This window comes from Aythya fuligula, chromosome 29 (genome assembly GCF_009819795.1).
Source record: "Aythya fuligula isolate bAytFul2 chromosome 29, bAytFul2.pri, whole genome shotgun sequence".
In the NCBI taxonomy this organism is placed as follows: Eukaryota; Metazoa; Chordata; class Aves; order Anseriformes; family Anatidae; genus Aythya; species Aythya fuligula.
Window position 1 is genome coordinate 330742 of NC_045587.1, and position 6000 is coordinate 336741.

Genomic DNA, 6000 nt, shown 5'->3' on the forward strand with positions numbered 1-6000 from the left:
ACTCGGTGGGTACCTGCTGTCGAAGCCGGGTACGTCGGCAGCGTGCGGCTGCACCAGGGGGTGGGCAGAGCCCTCCGGGGCCTCGGAGCACTTCTGTGGGCTGCCCGGTGGCCTTTCCCCTTCCTCCGTGGCCGTGTCCTCCGTGCACTGGACCGGCAGCGACATGGGGATATCTTTGAAAGGAATCAGGTCATTTCTGGGGGATTGTGGCATTTGTGTTTTCCCTTCCCCACGTTTCATTTTCCTTTTGTGCTGCAGTGAAACTACCGGGTGTTATCTCCTCGGGGGGAGAGTGGGCCAGCAAATCTCGCTGCCCCCACGGCTAGGGGGTGGCAGCAAACACAAGGCTGGAGCAGCAAAGAAACAGCATCTGAGGAGAGCCAGAAAGGGATGCGAGTTGGAGGAAGAGCAGTAGCTGTCCTAGGAGGGGAAATGCTGAGATATCGCTGCGTCCCTGCATAATGACGTTGGTCTGGGCACTGTTTGGAGCTGCTTATCTGCATGCCAGCCCCGAGGGAAGGACGTGCAGATGGTGATGCTGCAGGCTCGCCCCCTTCCTCATGGGGGAAACGAGGCTACCGCAGGGCTGGGGAGCACGCGGGGCTGCCCGGCTGCAAAATCAGCACATGGCAGCCCTTCGTCTGGGCAAATCCCTCCTGACCACAGAAAACAGCCTGTAAGGTCAGGAAAAACTTGCAAAACCCTGCAAGATTAATGTGACTGCGGGGGGACAGGGGGAAGCAGAAGAGCACATGGGCCATGGTGGGGGACCAGGAGATTTCTTGGAAATCCAGGCAGGCTGCTGGGCGAGAACATTCACCCAGGCAAACCGCAGTCCAGGGAGGCTCCACCACCATCCCTGCCTTCCAAAAACGCTCTAGGCAATGAGTACCATCTGCCCCAGCTCCTTCCCACTCTCCCCAGGGGAGACACATGTAAATAGCAGCCTGTGGTGGTTTTAACACGCCTCGAAGCAGACACACACATGTTACTCCTGGTTTGGTGGTGAAGGCGAAGCCAAAAAGCTAGGACAGCCAGCACAGGGAGTGGAGCATGCGTGCCTTAAGCCTGCTTTAATGTCACCCCCACTTTTGGCAGCAAAGCCCTTGCCAGCATGAGGATGAAGGTTCAAATCACTCCCATCAGCGTAGATCTGCTCTTTTTAGCGAAAGAGCAATTTCAGCACGCCCTCCCCAGCCCTGCTGCTTACCGAGGACAGGGCCCTTCCTGGCAGTCAGCTTCTGGAGGAGCTTGCCCTGCTTCGCACACAGATCCTGCAGCCTGGTAACCTCCTCACACAGCTGGAGGAATATTTTGTCCATCTCCATTGTGCCTAATCAGAAAAAAAAAAGAAAAGAAAAAAACGAGAGGAAATGACCAGCTGGGTGTTTTTCAAAGGCAGCAAGGAGCCACCGAGGTTACCCAGAGCTGGGGAGGACCGTGCTCAGTCGTGATGCAAGACCTCCAGAGATCTCAGCTTGTGCGTATGGGACTGTGCAGAAAGAAGCGTTGCCAGTTCCAGTTCTCTTGCTATTTACATAGAAAACAGAAAAACTGAAAAGGGAAGTGATTCTGTCAGAATCAGGGGATAACTCAACAGCCAAGTTGGGCTCTTCCATCTCGCAGCCTGCAGCTGAGCTCCAAAACACCAAAAAGTCCCATTTATGTAAAAATCTACCTGGAAACTTGCATTTCACATTCATTTAGTACCAAGGGCTGTGCATTCAGGGGATTTATTTTTCTTGTGCAGTGGTGTGAGAGCAAACAAACTCCTGGCAACGAACACCAGCAGGGAAAGAGGTCCAAGCACAGGGGGCTCAATTCCCTTTTCTTGAAATGCTCAGCCCTGAGCTGCCCGTTCTGCTCCTGAAAATACTCTGCAAATGAAAATCCAGCTTTTGCCCACATGGTATGCTTTAACCAAATATTGTTACTACAAAGAAAATTCTCCCTGCGTTGTGTTCAGTACATTTCTCGCTGCTTTAACAGCTGTATTGTGGATTAGACTTTCCAGTTTTACCATATTGCACCAATTATTACCAGTCTGAAAGATAATAAATAAAACCAAAGTGTGGTATAAATCTGCAAGCCATCTGCAAAGTACATTTTGATTTGAAAGATTTGTGCAATCTCGATTAGCATAGACATGCAAATCAGCTTTGCTTCCTGTCATATTTTCCAGGTTCGCTGCTGCTCAGCTCTGTGAATTTAAGCTCCGGCTCTGTAATTAGAGGCTCAGCTGATGGGTTTGATGAAACCTCCTCTGGCACCCAGAGTGTTGTGGATTCCCCGGTAGGGGCGAAGGGCAGAAATCCCAGCCGACGTGAAGGAAACGCACTGAGCGCAAAGAAAACTTCAGACAAAATGGTAAGGTCCGCTTCCAGAGCAGGGTATTTCTGCGCTTTTTAGCCCACAAACAAGCCGTGATGATAGCTGGATTGTATTTTCAGCTGTTTGGGTCCCACTGATTCCTAAAAGCCAAGGATATAAACTTCGCAACCTCCAAAGCAGCTAACGCCATTGGTAACATATCAAATTAAAGATTAAGGGGATATATTTTGCCTAGGAGTTATATATAACTATGCCAATTAATTATTAAGAGGTGTGTGATTTGGAGCTGTCATTCCCAAGTAAGCCTGTATTGATTTTTTAAGATTCCTGCTGTTTTTTCAGTCGCTCAACGCTTCTTAATTTCCCCCAAATTACTACTGTGGCATTAGGAGGGCAGGAGATTTTAATCTCCTGTGTAACCTTGAAAAGCATTTTTCAAATCGCAATTAAAGAAAGCAATCCAAGAACAAAAACAAAAACTCGGGGACCCGGTCGCTCACCGAGTGACTCGGAGGGGAAGGACGTGCCGTCAGCCGCGTTCTCCCATGGCACTGGGGATTGGGGCTGGTTTAATGAGCAGAAAAAAAGCATTCCCACCCTGCTCCCCACGACACAGACCTGTGTGGACCCCGCGAAGCCCCAAAACTCCCTTCTCCGCAGGACCACACTTACTCTTGGGGGGGGCCCTCCTTCCCCCAGCCGGGTAGCCGCGGCGTGACATCGGGCTCGGCGCGTCGCAACTGAAAAAGATCAGTAACAGAAAAAATTGGGGCAGGGAATTTCCCTTCAGTTTTTTTGCGTTAAGAGCGAAACCTCTGCACAGCAGCGAGACAGGAAATAAAGCAGCAGTGAATTACAGGCGACTGCTGTGCAAAGCCTGGGTTTAAAATTAGCTCTGAAAAGCACAGGAGACTATTATGGAGGCCATGGGTGGCCTTGTGGCGGGTGAGTTTTGGCTCTTCTCTGCACCATGCCAGGTAAGACACTTGTCTTTTCTGTTACTTAGCCTTCCCCTGCCCTTCTCAAGCAATTTGTTGCTGCTTTAATGCGGAGGCTGCTGGGTAGTTGTGCATCTGCGACGCTGACCGCCACAAAGCTTATCCTCTGTAAGGCAGCTAATATTCAAGCTAATACCCCAATAATCCAAATTAATACTCACTCCACCCCAGCTCAAATCCCCAAATCCTCTGTACAGCACAGGAGCCAACGAAAACGCTCTGATGGGTGTTAAAATCCTCCCAGCACTCATCCCTTCTGCCTTTGGGAGCCCGGAGAAAGCTGCTGGGGTTTCCCCGGTGCCTCCAGCACCTCCCTCATGCTCCTCTGCCCTTCTGTATGTCGCGACAGAGATGCTCAGGGAGGTTGGGGGCTGCTTGTGCCCTTCCTTCGGTGTGCAGAAAGCCCCTGCAGAAAGGGCTGCCCCTGCATGTACCTGCCACATTGTCCCCAGCCACGTCCTTCCTCCACCCGTGCTCTCCGGAGGGTCTCTTTCCCACCACCGCTATCTCACCTGGCTTTTCCAGGGACTTTTCCTGCCATCAGCAGTGTCGGGCAGCCACCAGGGCTCAGGCCGAAGCTCCGGGAAGATACCACCATCTAGCGTTAAGCACGGGGCTTGAGGACAAGGGGAATGGGGCGCGTGGAGCAGGGCTCAAGGCTTGGGGCTGCTGCCCCAGCGCACGCCGTGGGGACGCGCGTCCCCGTCCCGATCCGCCGCGCTGCTGGCAAGCAGCAAACTGGTGCCATCAGAAGGTCAGTGAGAAGATAAAGGCTAAACAGGGACGACAGAGAGATGGGAATAATTAGCAAGTGCCAGTGTCGATAGTCTGTTTACCCACTCGCACGCGAAAACACGAGCGGCAATTATCGCAGCCCGATAAAAAGGACTGTAAATAAAGTCCAAGCTGCAGCGAAACACTGCCGCCGAGCTGGGAGCTCCGGAGGCTTCGTAGTGACGCTGCCGCCACGGAATAATTAGCAAACTAGAATAATTAACTCAACACGAAGCAAGGACTGAACACCAGCGGGGAGGGCACCCGCGGCGAGCCGGTGCCGCTCCCCCAGTGCCCAGCCCCGGCAGCTCCCGGCCGTCGGGTGCTACGGGACCCAGAGCACTGGGATCCAAGACCTTTACTGGCGCCCACAACCCCAGGATCAGGCCCCTGGAGCTCCCTATGGCCTCCATAGGCCCCCGTGGCTCCCAGCACCCTACAGACCCTGCCACCCCCCAGACCCACGGCTCAAGCCCCTCTGGGTCCCCACCGCTCCCAGGACCCCCGGTGCCCGGCCCCTGCAGCCCCTACAGGTCCCCGTGGCTCTCAGGACCCCCAGCTCTATGCCCCGGTGCCCCCGACGAGCCCCGCCGTGACCGGTACCGGGGTGTCAGACCCGCCCCGTCCCGTCCCGTTCCCCCGGCCGGGCTAGCCGGCGGGCGGCGCTAGGACCGCGGCTGCGGTCCCTGGCGGGCGGCGCTAGGACCGCGGCGCGGGCGCCGTGCACCTGTGCCCCGGGGCGGTGGCAGGTGGCGGCGGTGGCCACGCCCCCTGACACGCCCCCCGGCCACGCCCTGGCCCCGGTACGGCACCTGCGGCCCCGCGCCCGCCGCCGCTACGGAGCCAGGTGAGGGGGGACGGGGGCTGGGGAGGGGGTAGGGTGGGGTGGGTCCCGGTCCCGGTCCCGGTCCCGGTCCCGGTAAGGTGCTGGGAACCGGGACGGAGCCGGTTCGGTGCTCAGCCGGTGCCGCAGGCTCGGGGCCGGCACGGAGCCCCCCGGTGTAACCCAGCGGGTCCCGGTGCTGCGGGGCTCGGGGCGCTGAGGTGGGCAGGATCCGTCCCGCAGCCGGCCGGGGGTCCCGGTTCCTTTTTCATCCCCCGGTAGGCAGAGCCCACGCCGCGCTCCTGGCCCCGGTGTACCGGCTGCGGAGGGACCGGAGCCCTGCCCGGAGCCTTCATCCCGGCCGGGGGGCGGCGGGAGCCCTCCCGCCCCCTAGGGCCACCCGGGTCCGTCCCGTAGCACCGAGCCGCGCTCACGTTCCCTTTCCCACCCCATTTTCTCTGTTTTTTACCAATCTGCTTAAAACTAAAGCCGCGCCGCGATGCTCCGGGGAGAACCGGAGGCTCCGGTAACCGTTCCTCGGAGCCAGGGGGACCGGGACCGGATTTCCCCCGGTGTGCACGGAGCGGGGTCTCACCGGGGGGCTGCACCCCGCCGGCGTGGTCCCAGGGGGCCGTCGGCACCCGGAGCCCAACGCGGCCGCCACTTGGAGCCGGGGCCGTGACTCGGGGCGCGGCGTCGAGGTCCCTCTGCTCTGCCTTGATTTGTCCCCCCCGCGGTGCTTCCTTCCCCGGAGGAAGGTCCCGATTTGGGCTCCGAGAGCTTCCCCCCCGCCCCGATTCCTCCCTCGGGCGTCAAAGAGGAAGCGTTGGGTGTCGCAGCTGTGTGGGAACCCCCGCCACTCGGGCTCTGTCCCGCTGCCACCCTCGGCCTGACCGTGCCGGTGATTATTTCAACCCACTCTGCTTTTTTTTTCTCCTTTTTTTACTTTTTTTTTTTGACCTCTTCTGCATACAACAGGCTCCGTTGGGGACCGACGCCACGCAGCTGCGACGTGCTCACTCCACCGTTGGTTTTGCTGGGTGTTGGGCGAGCCCTGTCCCAGGGGGGAATTTT